The sequence below is a fragment of the Asterias rubens genome, chromosome 20 (assembly GCF_902459465.1).
Source record: "Asterias rubens chromosome 20, eAstRub1.3, whole genome shotgun sequence".
Classification (NCBI taxonomy): domain Eukaryota; kingdom Metazoa; phylum Echinodermata; class Asteroidea; order Forcipulatida; family Asteriidae; genus Asterias; species Asterias rubens.
In genome coordinates this window covers 10,889,601-10,904,829 of record NC_047081.1, presented here as the reverse complement: position 1 = coordinate 10,904,829, position 15,229 = coordinate 10,889,601, and the positions used below count along the sequence as shown (strand labels likewise).

Below are 15,229 nucleotides of genomic sequence, written 5' to 3'. Positions count from 1 at the left end.
GGAAACACCAAGTAAGAATACTGGTCTTTGACAATTACCAAAGGTGTCAAGCGCCTTTAAATCCAAAACTCCCTGATCAAGTATCATGGTATCTTTTTTAAATATTGAAACATCGATACCAATTTGATACGCCGGTCCAGTTCTTCCTGTTCAAGCCTTCTCTCTTCCCCTTCTATAAGTTGGTGTTTTCACATCACTGCCGGTTGTTTACAAACCACAGCAGACGTGTTGATAACTCCAAGATAAAAAGACCGTCACGTTATCAAAGTGAATTACATCATACAGTCAACAAGGAGATGTAATAACTCCATAATAACAAAGCGACTGCCAACCCACGCACCCGATACGGATTGCGCTAGATCTTTGTGGGTCATGATAAGTAGAATCAAATTTTTTTTGTATAAATAAAAAATTGAGGACCAAACAAAACTTGTAAAATTTTCAGTGCACTTTTTGTTCACCCGGTTACAGTTTTGAGTTAGACATGCTTTACATCGACATTAACAATCCAGAGGGGCGGGGCAATGCCCTCCCAAAACAGTGGGGAAAACTGCCGTAAACAGTGGTGAAAACAGTGGGTAACACTGGTGAAAACAGTGTGGTGAAAACAGTGTGGTGAAAACAGTGGGGCATCGGCATTAAGATTGCTGCTGCACTTGGGCCTAAATATGTTCTGAAAAGTTTACACTGAGCAGGTTTGAGTGTGCAGCGAAAATGACACGTGATTAGGTTGTAATTCGAACGTGTACAACCCTTCAAATCGGTGCAGCCATCTTGAATCTTTCCCATCGATATCAATGTAACTAAAACTGAGCTTGGAACAACAAACCAGTCTGGTTCCTTTTTGCAAAGTGATTATTAGCATTCATTGTTGTTATCCGATACAAGGAATATGACCAAGATGGAGACAGCGAAGGTCTATACCTTCGGCTGTGGCTGTGGCTTCGGCAATACGCATTGAAGCTTATAGGAAGTCCCTAGACCCTTGGCAACTGCCATAGCTGTAGCCACATCAGCCAACTTCATAACTTGCTGGGTCCAAGTCAAGAGGCAGTGGAACATCTCCTTACAAAACCTCAGATGCAACAATTTGCATTCTTGGTTATAGTTATAACGTAAACTTTCCTGAGAGTAAACTCGTCCAGTTTCCGGTATTTGTCAGCGGTTCCTTTCAGCCGACTTTGCGGTGAGATTTGTGGACAAAATTTACACTTCCTGTGTTTCGTATGTTTCTTTAGAGAGGCCGCCGCCAGACCTCGCGTATGTACCAAGGACTTGATGAAGGCGCGAATCTAACGAGTAAATCTGATTGCTTTATTGTGTAACGTCGGGGCTTTCTTTTATAAACCGTTAAGTGTACACAACTTCGGTTCTCTTACACGCGTGCCGACATCAAGGGCAGGCAGCTAAGCACAAAAAGATATTTCTTAGAAGAAAAAGATTACTAGCCAAAATTACATTAAGTTTACAATGCTGTGTGACTGCGGCCCGGACGGGCATAAGACAAGTGTTGACAATGTTGGCCGCGTTTACTTTGATCTCCTTGCGCGGCAGTCGAATAATTTAAAGTGTTTGTGATTGCACCAAGTGGGGGGGGGGGGGGGGGGGCATCTTTGCCCCTCGTTTTTACAATAACTACTTTTCTTCAAGGAAAATTTGCCATGTGACTATATTTTGTTCATGGCGGGGGGGGGGGGGTACTTCTGAAAATAATGTGGAAGTAATGTTCTCGTTAGGATTGGTATGAACTTTATAATCGGTGAGCTTTTAAATTCAAACTATAATCAAATTATTTCCTCGATAGCTCCCACACCTGTACTCTTGCAAACTTGAGTGCTAGCTTCGACCAATTACCGAATCTTAAAGGCGCTGGACACTATTGGTAAATACTCAAAACAATTGTTAGCATACAAAACTAACTTGTTAATGGAGAGCTGTTGTTAAGAAACGGCTCTCTCTGAAGTATTAACGTAGAATTTGGTAATTTCTCACTGAAATATTAAAAGGCTGCAGGTCTGAAACCTATTATTCTCTTGCAACTTTGATGACCAATTGAGTCCAGATTTGTTATGTTTTGCATATGATGGGATACACAAAGTAGGAATACTGGTCTTTGACAATTACCAAAGGTGTCCAGGGGTGGATTTCACAAAGGTAGTCCTAAGTTAGGACGAGTAACTCATCCACCCCTGTGCCTTTAAGTTTGGGGTGGGATCATGGCCTCCGTGACGGTATGCAACACCGAGTAATTAACACCCGGCATGTGTGCTGAGCGGCAACCCGTCCACACCTAAGAGCCCCGAGACGGAGCCTAATCCAGCGCGGTGTTCTCTTTTTACTTGCAGCTCCGGACTTCGGGCGGGAGAAAAAAAGAAGACAGACACAGAAATGCTGATTTAAAGGCATGGACACTTTTGGTAACTGTCAAAGACCAGTGTTCTCACTTGGTGCACGTGTATCCCTACATATGCATATCGTGGTCATCTAATCTACAAGAAAATGACTAAGAAAAAAAAACAGCATACTCCGACTTGTTGCACATGTGTGTTTTCAGACGCCTGAGAAAGGCTCCAGGCCTATGGAGACTTTCTCGGATAAACAATTTTACTGAGAAATTACCTCTTCTTAAAAAACTACATTGAATTTACTATATCAAAGTTGATAAACTACAACACTTTGTTCTGTTAGTGTTTGGTATCATAAGGATGTGGGAACCAGGTGTGTGTGTGTGGGGGGGGGGGGGGGGGGGTGCATCAACTAGAGGGGGGGGCTTCCCCCCCTGTGCCACCCCCCCTCTAGGCACTTCACTCACCATCCTTGGATCTGATGACTCGAGTCATTTTTTTCCATTGTAAACGGCAGTTGGTGGAGGCAATAATACTCCACAAAGCGATGAGGAGACGGGTACTTAAGCATTTACACGCCGTTCTAGAACCCTAATAGGGTTATTACATTAAGTCTCTTGTGGAATTATTGGCCAAAAGCCAACGGATAATCCCGCCGTACAAATCCCTACACGGCAATCTTGGCTTTTGATGATCCGTTGTGCCCACGGATATACGAAGTGACATGGTTTGCGGAGCTAAGTGTGGTGAAGTGACGTTAGGGACAAAAGAAAACCAACTTCCGATTCTTGCGGGTGCGGTGTGTGTGTAAAGAAAAAAAAACATCCACAGTCTCGAAAATTGAAGGTCTTTTAGAACTTAACAAGTCTAATTGGTTGAAGGACTTGCTTTTTTGGCTTCAAATTTTGACTATGAGAACATTTTCTCTTAAAATACCCCTTTCTTTTCAGGTATTTAACATACCCTTTCACCACAGTCTTGAAAATTGAAGTTTATTTAGAACTTTCATTTGTTGAATGACTTTTCTTTGGCATGACATTTTGACTATAATAAGAGAAAAATGTTCTCTTAAATGCCCCCTCTCGTTTTACTTAAATCAAATTTTGAATTCTTTTTGATAGGCCTAGTGTTTTAACGCACCTCAAATTTTTTTCAAGATTTAGGTATAATATACCTAGGTATAGCTCTCGCTCTCTTTGACACTGAAAAGTAACTAACCATTGAGTGAGCAAATCAAATAAACAAACAAATAGTTTGATAAGAAGGAGAACAACAACACCGAGTTGCATAGTCTTTCTTTCACCCTTGCCTAAAAATCACAATTTAGTTATTGTTTTGCCAAAGAAATTGATACCAAAACATCTTGGCGATTGTGACTTTAAAAAAAAAGACATCACTTTGAGAAAGTAATTTCTCGCATAAAACTTAATATAGGCCGCTATGTGATCTTTCATATAAAAGTACACATTCCCGCAATTTAAATTAAGTGGAAAAGCTGGTTCTTATTTATAGCCATATTACACTTTCTTCCCACGGAGTTATGGGGTGGTATCTACCGACCGGACGGCCACTACGCCCTTGCCCCGCGCTCGGTCTATCTTTGGGGTGCGGGGGGACATCCCCTCCATCACGGGGCCAGTCACTCGGTGACTCAGCCTATCGTCATCTCGCTTGAGGGCCATGGTACGTCCCCACCATACCACAGTCCGGCCCATCTGCAGTCATCAGCTCAATTAGATAAACGACCAGCGGCACTGCTTTGTTTTGACAATTAGAGGGACAGGGTGATTAATTTCAAGGAAAAGTCTTATTCCCAAGATTGTATAGATCTTGGCTTGATAGTTTGTCATCATTGTTGTTATAGCCTAGTTGTGTTTAATCGAGAAGGGAATATGGTATCTTCAAGACACTGGACACATCCTCAAGACACTGGACACAATAATTGGTAATTACTCGAAATAATTGTTGCCATTAAAAAAAATATCTTGGTAAACAAGCAATGGAGAGCTGTTGATAGAATAAAATGAGAGGTGAAACAGAGCAAAAGCTATCATGCCTGAAAGCTATTATTAGGATTATCTACGAATCTCGTTTCTATAGGAACATTTTTAAAAGTAAATTTATGCCCCATACAAAGCTACAGAATTTCTTTAAAATCAAAACAGAAGTAGGAATTGTCGGGACCAAATTAGGGTTTCAGTTAAAACACGGACCTGTTTAGTGACGAAAGCACCTCACAAATCGCGGATTTCCTTTTAAACTAGAAAAAAATCCCTAAACAACTCGAAATTCCGCACCGCTGAGCCTTCTAGTAGTGAGAATTTTCCTTAACAACCTGACATGACGTCACCAAACAAACTTGGGTACACAGACTGTGCACGGAGGAGCTGGCTTGAAGCCCGTTGCTGGCCGGGCCACGCACGCACGGCAGTGATGTTTGACACTTAAAACTCGAGACGTACCTATCGGACTGGGTAGTTTCTCAAGTAGCAAGGTCGAAGCAACATGTGTATAATGCTCTCTGTTGTTCGCAAGACATTGGACTCTTAAAACAGTTTGGCACTGTCAAGTTTTTGTGTGTAATACAGCGTACTGTACATGTATGAGCCAAATCACACGGACTATGTTTGTTGTGTAATTGATTCACCACTGCTAGTACATGTAGTAGTGTTTTTCTATCGAGGTAGCGTCCACAACACTGAGCTTTGGAGATAAATACACCAGCAAAGACTACGTACACGCTGACAGTTTTTGGTGGGAGACTTCTGTTTTTCCCCGTTGGTGGAGTTGTTAACAACACGGTGCCTGCTGAACAAACCGGGTAAGATATTCATGCTGTGATTTACCTACTTTCTCTAAATTTGAATGTTAAACATAATTTCCAACCACCTTTTTTTTTAAATAGATGTTCAATTTGCATCGCGGGATAAAGAACTATTAACAACCCGAATTTGTTTCATCACAGACCTTGGGAAAGTACCGATTGTAAGGGTAACACGAAAATGAATACACCTTTTTTAAAGTTTTTCAATTTGCCTTTCAAACATCATGCAACCGCAAAAAAACTTACAATTATTATCGCTTATTTATAGCTCGGCCACAAGATGGTTTGATAAGTGTTTATTGTTATAAATATTTTGTTTTCACACTTATTTTGACAATCACGAGGTTACGAACGTGCGGGGCGCCCGACACAAGAGCCTGTCTTTAAGGTAACGCTTACGATAATCGGTGCTTTGAAAAAAACGTTTTTTAATCATGTGCTCACCTACCGTGCAATAATATCAACGTACAATTAAACAGTTAAACTGCCAAATGTAAAATTAAGATGTTGCTCAAGTTGTTCTGACAATGGTCCATTGTCGGGCCCGCTGCTTGATGTCCATCCGCCCCGTGGTGAGACTACCTGTCGAACCGTCAGACGGTTAGGCCGTCAACAATGGCTACTACTTCCCCCAAATTCGTCCCCGATATATCGCTCTTCTTGTACAGTGCCGTGGCACGGAGAGTGACATTGTCCAGCCCCAGTGAGAAACCAAGTGTAGACGGGGGAGCTTATCACACACGCTGCATTTCCCATACACACACCTGGCTTAAAGGCACTGGACACCTTTGGTATTTGTCAAAGACCAGTCTTATCACCTGGTGCCCAACATGCATAAAATAACTAACGTAGTTTATGAGAAAGAGGTAATTTCTCACTCAAATATTAAAACACTTTGGGCCTGAGGCCTTTGTTATGCATCCGATTGTGAACAATCTGGGCAATTTAATGCAAAAAATCTTTCGTTTTCAATCTGTTTTTCATTCAAGTTACGTAACCGCTTATTAGAAAATTTAACTCAACACACGCAAGATTAACTGATATCCCATCCGGTTCGTTTAATTGTGACCCTCTTCTTTTCTGACACAACTAATTGGAGACACAATTTACTACGGCACGATATTTTCTGTCTGTTTTCTTGATGCGTGGTGACTCATGTGGAAGAAGCTTTTGGCCCCCCAATCACTACCAGAAAGCCTTACACGAACTGACATCTATATAAGACTCAGATTACATGTATTCACTTAAAATGGATGTTGTTGATGAGATTTATTGCGTCACTGAATCTTGAAAACGGATTTCCAGTTGACGGGGTTTAAGAAAGAGTAATGGTCGCATTGGGGAACACAAGTCTTTAATTACTAGTTCCCTCCTCCATAGACGCAAGCCCCCCCCCCCAATCCGGTAGAGATAATTATTTAACTCAATTTTATACAAAATGCAAAAGCTCCTCCGTCTTTTGAAAGAGTAGAAATTGCCCATCACTCTTGTAATTCTCAACAAAACACCCACCAATACATGGCACTTTTGAAAATTCTCAACAATTCGGTGATCAAGTTTGTAGAAAACAATTGCGGGCATGATATTCTAAATACTTAAGTCTTGATTTTTGTAAATATTGAATCTCTCAGAATTTGACCGAAAATTGTCATCGTTGTTTGTGGAATGTGCGCATGCAAATCCTAAATTGACCTTAATTACTGAATTCTCAGAATTTTGTTTTTGCAATCAATATGTATTATCAAAATCCCAAATAAAAAAGCCCTAAACCACATGTAGGTCAGCCTTAGTAAGCAGTAAAATGTCCCTACTTTTGTTTCCCAAGGGAACATATCATCATATACCCCCAACAGAAACGATTGTCTGAGCAGATATCTTAAGCAAGTTCGTACAAGCACTGATGATAATTGGTAAGTGGTCTGTGGTGTCTCCAAGTACCTTACCTTTTGAGCCCTCGAGAAGGACTCTGCAACTGTCGAAACGTCAGGCCATGAACTATTTGTTGTTATTGCAATTATACTATTTCATCGACGAGAGCATTTCATAATGATACTCTCGAAATGTCAATCAAGTGAGTTGTTCTCTATCTTTCGTTTTTCTTTTTTTTCTTCTCCGTTTTTTCCTTTTTCGAAGGGGGGGGGGGTTGCGGAGGATGCATTGGTTTAAGAGGTGAACGAAAAGCCCGTAATCAGTGCGGGGGTGACAGTCGCGTAATCGGGTTTGTGGCCAGCGGCCAACAAAAAGATGTTAAAAAGTTGAGTTTCTAGAGAATAAAGACTTTGCAAATCAAGGAACAATCAGCCTCGTTTAAGCTCAGTGTAATTTGATACGACTAGTAGTAAAGGGACAGTTGACTCGGTATAGCGGTTTGTAATCCCTTTAGATTCCACTCCGATGGGCTTGTCAATTATTATTATCAATGTCTGAAAGGGAACAGTCAATAAAAGTCATCCCTTGAAACATGACTTCTTCAACAAAGATAACTATTCCATGGGAAAACTGAAATGGTCAGAGGGACTGAAAAACCCAATCCACTTACCCCGGCGTGAAGGCACTGAACACTATTGGTAACTACTCAAAATAATTGTTAGCATAAAAACTTATTCAGTATGTTTTAACCAAAGAACAATGGAGAGCTGTTGATAGTGTAAAAACATTGCGCGAAACTGCTCCCTCTGAAGTGACGTAGTTTTTGAGAAAGAAGTAATTTCTCACTAAAATTCTTGAATTGATTTCGAGACCTCAGCTGAGGTATCGAATTCAAGCATCTGAAAGCACACAACTTGTGTGACAGGGCCGGGTTTTCCCTCAATATTCTCTCGCAACTTCGACGACTAATAATTGGGCTCAAATTTTGACAGGTTTGTTAATTTATGCATATTGAGACACACCAAATGAGAAGACTGGTCTTTGAAAATTACCCAAAGTGTCCAATACCTTTAACGACTGCTGAGCAACATTTTTTTTATATTTCACAGCAAATCAGTGAGCAAATATTGATGACGCTGGATTTCATTTAATTATCATGTTGTTTGTTTGTGATGACACCATCTAGATCTAATTATGTAACAAATGAAATGAAATCACAGAATTGGATAAAAACTAAAAACATACAGGGCCTGTAAAACATCACAAAACATTTTGGTTCCGTGGTATGGCTTGATTGTGGGAATAGGTTAACTCTTCAAAACCAAAATCAAACAAACAATGACGTTACCGTCACTTTAAAGCTTAAAATAACTCATGAAGGTTAATTGCACATTAAATATTTAATTAAATAACGCTTATTCTTTGCACGTGTCATGTTTTAATTTGGTCCACCATGGACGGCGGCAGTCTTGCCCTTGAAAAGTCAGCGGCCATTTCACTGGTCCGTAAAAGTTCCCATGTTTAGCAAAAAAACAACAACCAGGAACGGACCTTACGAGTATTTCCTCCAAGGCAGCACATGGCGGTTTAATTTCGGAAAGTGGATGGAAGGGGGTTATGGGGTACGAGAGAGAGAGAGAGAGGGTTAGGGAGAGCCAGCTAGCCTCGGGCCGAGTATGCACTAACTTTGAACCTCACTAGGTCATGACATTGGCAAGCAATGTTATTATAGAGTACGAGTTATAGTTGTACACTCCTCTTAAATACTGGGTGACCTCTTCCAGCCAACCGGCGCAACTTCAGTTCTGCCACCCTTTTTCGGCAAAGGTCCAACTTTGATAGGGGTCCAGTATTACTTCTTGGTTGTACCACGTATGATAATCTTTTGCACAGATGTAAAATGTGCAGACCATGTTATTCAGGCTTCATGTGTTCACAGCCCTGGACTTCCTGCAGGCACAATTTTTTACAAAGAGGATTAGAAAGACAAACTCTCAAAATGTATTGACAGTTTGATTAACTTGTGATATAATGAAGAGGTGGAATTATGTGAAGTGGAACCTGGTTCCTTTTTCACGTATTATGAACGTGCAAGTTTTTAAACCTTGCATGGTGGAGACGCACTTTGTACACGGCGGACTAGAAAGAAAAGTCTCGAATTTTGATTAATTTGTGATGATGAAGAGGTGATAGGCAAACTTCCTTTTCACGCATTGAAAGTTTTGAACTTTGCATGGTGGAAAAAGTAGCCAATGGTGCGTGGTATCTTGTGGTATCGCAACTCTCTACAGCGTTTTTGGTGTTGAATGAAACCGAAGTGGCGTGACCAGTCCTTGCTCTATGGCGTGACCGTGGTGTTTGATATGACCATACGCGACGTTTCGATCAGTATAGAGTAAATGTCTTCAGTAGACAATTATACATGATTGGGAAACTAGAGAACTAAACCGTTCACTGTCAGTTATGAGCTTGGCATTTTTTTCCGGTAGAGATATACTAGGTTGAGAACCGTAGTGGCATGACCAGTCCTTACCCCATGGTGTGACCATGGTGTGATCATAGAGCATGAACCAGAACCGTGATCATTCACGACGTTTCGCTCGGTAAATGGTCTTCAGTAGTTAATTAAGCATGATTAGGAAACTGGGAAACTAAACCCTTCACTGCCACACCTGAGCCGAGGTTTTTAAAAAAAATTTTACCGGCATGAGATAATCTCACACGTGTTGATCCTAAGATTGTGTCAAGTCAAGGCTTGATTTCTGTGGAGTTCCGATTGGTGAAATCAGCGCAACGAACTTTTGTTATGTAACATTTCCTTGTGTAAAGGTAAACGTTTTTTCGCACGAGAGACGAACATAATCAACTAGTCATGATGGAAAGTGCATGATGGACGTGGGTACGTGCATACTGTTTTTCCTTTTCTTCTAAGAAATCTCAAATTTCCCGATCTATGCGAACCGTAACGGAATCGTTCAGCCCGTGTGTTGGCAAGATGTCTGGAAGTTTAACCTTGATTTGAATGTTTTCTCGGTAAAACAGATCAGCAAGCCGATTTGAACACCGGAAGTATACGGAAGATTGGCTCATAATTGAAGGAAAGAAAGCTTGCTTTGTTGGAGTCTTTTGCCAATGATAATAAGGATTACGCTCTCAAATGTCTGGTTATAGGAAATGATATAGACCTTCAACAACGCGCTGTGTTCGGATTGTAAGTCGTGTTCCCCCCTTACACACATGCTGACATTGGTACGTTTGATTCTCGGAACCTGACTATGTGTCTTCCAAGGCTCGGTTTGAGTCTGTTGGTTGGACCAAAAGGCCTTTCCGAAACGTCGGCTTTTTTAGCCGGAGCAGCAGGTCCTGGTTTCGGACCTGGCTGCTGGGTTCATTCCGAAAGGATTTTTACTGCAAATACTGCGTAGGGTTCCGGCACAGCCCAAGCTCCGAAAGCGCATGATTTCTACAACGCTGACCGGTGCCGAATGCAAATCCAGGGTTTCGAAAATGTCCTGCGTGTGTTTTCTCGACACTGATGGACTTAATAAAAATTCGATAAAACCTGATCAAGGCACGACCCCAAAGGGAGTCCCAAGGATTCAAAATCGACTTTCAAAACCGGCCTTAAACGTATTGGGCTATCGTCGTGGGGGGATCACGTGGGCCGCCAGAAAGCACCCCGTGAGAGAGATTAGAGTGTCTACTGTCTACGGCTTAATCCAGATTAGCGAGGATCAAATAATTCCGTAACTCTTTTTTTTTCTGTAATTCTTTGCTTGGGGTCCACTCAAACAGTCGGAAGCCGCTTATAGATCGGAAGCATAGGACATTGAATAAATCAGAATGTGCAAGGATTACAAGTTGGTTTAAGGTTTTAAGCAGATGATCAAAGCATAAAGTGCTAGGAAAGATACGGGTGTATCCGTTGTAGGGGGGTTAGGTTAATACCTTTTAATAACGTCTGTCTTTGTGGACCAGACAGGGCCGTTACGTGGTGATCAGAACGCCCGTCTCTGCGCGGATCATTCGTGCTCCCCGCTACCTGTCAACCAGTTGGGTCTACCCATGGTCTGCCTGATTTAGTCTAATGTTGAAGTTCGCTAGTACTACTATACACATAGAGACAGGACCACGGACTAAGCTAGTTAAACACACGTGCAGACTTGAAACCTTTTGATTTCTGTGGCTCGTACTGAACTCGCCACTGTTCTGGGTACGCATCTGATTTTTCGATAAAATTGAAGTACTTTGTCAAAAACAGGTAAGGATGTTTTCTTTGGGGCTGTCAAACAAAACTGGCTTGGGGGCAAAGGGTGATACAATAATTATTACGCAAGCGTTGTGTAACAACGGTCTTTACGTGGCGGCAACAATTTGTAACTTGTACTGTAGACGATCGTGTGGCACACAAACTTCAAATTGTTGTAACTAAACAAATAAAAATGTCTGAAACTAAAAGTTTTTTTTTTTTTTTACAATATCGACTAGTATAACATTACCAGACAGCGGCCTTGGTGCGGAACACGAATGTTAGTTTACGTCTTATGACTTGTTGGCAAGACTACGGTGCAGGGTCGCGCACTTGGGTATCTGCTTCAATTTAATTTGTGCAAGAGTGTAACTGCAGCAATAATTACAGTCTTTTTACATCGGGAGATTTGTACTCGTAAGTGTGAAAAAGTATGCTTTCACATAAAACCCTAAACGCAGGTGTTCCATGATATTTCGTCTCATGCTTGAGAATTATTATAGTATGTGCTTTTTCAATACAGCATCGCAGACATTCCATAACTTAATGGTCTCACTCGTCAGGTCAATTAAGCGAAGGTCTGTTTTGGGGTCTCGGTGATTATTTCTTGAACGCTGCTAGTATTAGTAACGGAGACATAACGTGGCCATAAAACATCACACTGTGACCAAAATATCATTGTTCTAAGTGTGCCAAGAAGGAAAAGCGATTGCCAAGATCAAACACGTAGCAATCTCGGAACGAGGGTTTCGTCTACTGAGATCTATGTTTATCATAGACATGGCAGCCCAGAGTTTTTCGGTCAAACGAAAAAGGTTAGAAATTCTCGTTCTTTATAGCACTGTCGCACATATCTGTCACTCAGTTGCGCTCAAGGCGATTTAACATTCAGTTTGTTTCCCTGCAAGGTGTACGTGTATGTGTGGAACCTATTTCTTTGGTTTACAAGGTGCTGCATTCTGATGTCCTGAATCTCATTTCTGCTGTGTGTTTCTTTGTTTTATATCCACTTATAAAAAACGTTCTTGATATAAGGAAGTAATTGGCCAGTCCCAGCGATCTTGTACTTTGTTATATATTAAGAGTTGATTGTAAAGGGGTCGATCATCACAAAGATAGTAAGTCCTAACTTAGGACTAATTATGGGACTCTTTAGGAGTTAACTAGAGAAAAGACAAGTCTTAATTAACTCTTTGTGAATTCCACCCCAGGAACATTTAGTGTATCATAATGTAAGTGGCAAAGGATATCCACCCAAATGTTCACATTCTTTAACCACTGAGCTCATTTTCTCTAAAATCCTCTTAAGAATTCTTGGGATTCTCATAACACAATAAAGACACAATACGAGGGGGGTGTGGGCTACACTAGCATGACACATGAGGATCACAAGCTTTTTTTCTAGCTTTTTTGTTTTATCCTCGACAGTTCCTCAGGATTTTGTCCACCCTTTTTGTATTTTTGTAAGAATTCTGTGGAGATTGTATAATAGAATTAAACCACCCTGTACATATCGAGCACACAATGGCGTCGCCAGCTGATGAGAAATGATCACGAGTGAGCCTTCTTCAAGAACGCAGTTTTTTGGCTCCTTTTGCAGTATATAGACAACAACAACTTATCTCAAAAAATGTGCGTAATTGACAAAAATAAAGAGGACAAAAATGGCGCGGTTCCAGGTTCAGCTTATAGATAATAACCTTTGTCATAAATGTAGCACGAGTGAGACTTCTTCAAACTGATGTTGTTGTCTGCAGACGACAACTAATCTCCAAACAGTTGCGTTGTTGACCAAAAATGAAGAAAGTAGAAAGAGGACAAAACTGGCGCGGTTCCAGATTCAGATTATAGGTTCTCTCCCATGTCATAAACGTAGCACGGGTGAGACTTCTTCAAACCTATTGTGTTGTCTCATTGTCTGCAGACAACAACTAATCTCAAAACATGTGCGCTGTTGACCAAAATAAAGGAAATATAAAAATGGCGCGGTTCCAGGTTCTGATTAGGTTCTCACCCCTGTCATAAAGTACGCGGTGTTATTGCATATAGCCCTGGGTAATAACGAGAGACATCGGTTAAGTTTTGGTTGCTCTTGTTCACACACCACACACATACTGTACGAGAAAGGCGGCAGAGAGTTAGTTGGAATGCCGACTGTCGTCCTATACCAGCACCTTGATCTTTAAGTGGCTGGGTTTTAGTACTAGAGGGTGAAACGTGATAGCGGCAACAAAGCTGGTTCAATGTCAACCCCTGGCGTGGCGGATCTGGCCCCCGGCAATGGGTGCCCTGGGAGGGTCTCTGTACTTTGACGGTAACTGGAGTTGGGTGCGATTGGTCGGTTTGGGTTGGTGGAGGGGAGAGGAGAGAGAAAGTCTACTGATACTGGGTGGGATTGCACATGTATATCGAGGTATCACTTGGTTTGGTCTTTCATTGTAGCAAAAGTAAGGTTTGATTGAAAGCATAGGGGTCGATTTCACAAAGAGTTAGGACTAGTCCTAACTTAGGACTAGTCCTAGGAGATATACAAATTGCATAGATAGTCCTAAGTTAGGACGAGTAACTGGTCCTAACTCGAGATAAGACAAGTCCTAACGCTTTGTGAAACCCACCCCTGGTCCATTTCCCCCCCCCCCCCCCGAACCGAAAAAGTGTCATTTTATTGGCCATTTTGATTTTATTATGCGCAGAAATCAGACGCTTGCGTCATTTTTCGGCAAGTATATATTTAGCTTGGAATTGCGAGCACTGCGTACAATTAACATTTTGATAAGGTATTCCTCTATCGTTAGGGTTTAGTTCTCAAAAAGATACTATAGCTGTTTGTAGATAAAGATCAATACTAATTATATAGATATAGGTCCTTTGTCTGCAGTGGTGTAGAGCGTCCTGTAGAGTATAAACAAAAAGGATATCAGAGATGTTAAATTGGCATTGGTGATAAAGAATATTAATTTTGGTTTTTACCCATACACCGATGTGTGTTAGCACTGTATACTTTCCTGAGTCCTGTGGCAAAAAAATATCACAGGCATATCGCCAAAAGGGATATCGCCATTGTACAAAATATCCTTGCTCTGGGGTGGCAGCCTGTATACGCGTCTGGGAGTATGAATTAGAGAAGTAATAGTAATCTAGCACGTATATAGCCACAAGTATAGTCATGTTATTTGGCGTCTGGTGTTATAACTTCGTAGGAAGAACATAGACACACACACAATTGATAGCATAACTATCTTTAATAACACAATTTGGCGTCATACGCACACATAATTATTGATTCTGATAGCAACATTATATCTGCAATAACATAATTTGGCGTCAGCTTAATTTTGGCGTCAGCCAGATATTCAAAGTATTCTAGCAAGTTCTATAGCGGTGATGCTATGTTGACGTGGTCTACATATATCAACTGTCGCTTGGCCCAGTTTAAAAGTAGGCAAAGGTTAAACTCAATCTCAAAGGACCGATGCACCTTTATTTTACCCGAGTGTGATCCGCAATTATTTCAGTCGAGTTTGATTTACGGTTGAATATCAACCGTTGACTCACTTAGTTTTTCATTTTAGCACATACGGGAGGTCTTGTGTTATATTGCTGTGGTTTTGAACTTTTGTTGGCCCGCCGCCTGTTGTAAATATTTTCCCTTTAGTGGATTTGTTTTGTCAGTGAGGTTTTTCCCCGATTGCGTAAGAGTTGCTGTTGTATATTGTAAGTTTTAACAACAATCTAAATGTCAACATACTCTGCCGTGTATAGACCATTTTGTTTTAGACTGGCCTTATATATTCCAGAGCCTTTCTGGCAGGCAAGGTACTACACTTTACCACTTGGAAATTGTTAACACTCTATTTTAAAAGTAACAGCTGAATTGGTTTTTAGATTCCCCTTTCTTAATACCAAACCTATAATTCAGACGGAGTAACATCCGCACTTATT

The 15,229-nt window shown here is 41.1% G+C and overlaps 1 protein-coding gene across 1 annotated transcript in view; it reads left to right on the top strand.

Moving 5' to 3' along the window:
• Positions 1-4,855: 4,855 nt before the first annotated feature.
• LOC117304129 overlaps positions 4,856-15,229 on the top strand; it is a 28,515-nt gene continuing 18,141 nt past the window's right edge. The window contains exon 1 of the mRNA XM_033788631.1: positions 4,856-5,166. The gene's annotated coding sequence lies outside the window, so the exon portion shown is untranslated. The remainder of the gene's footprint in view (positions 5,167-15,229) is intronic.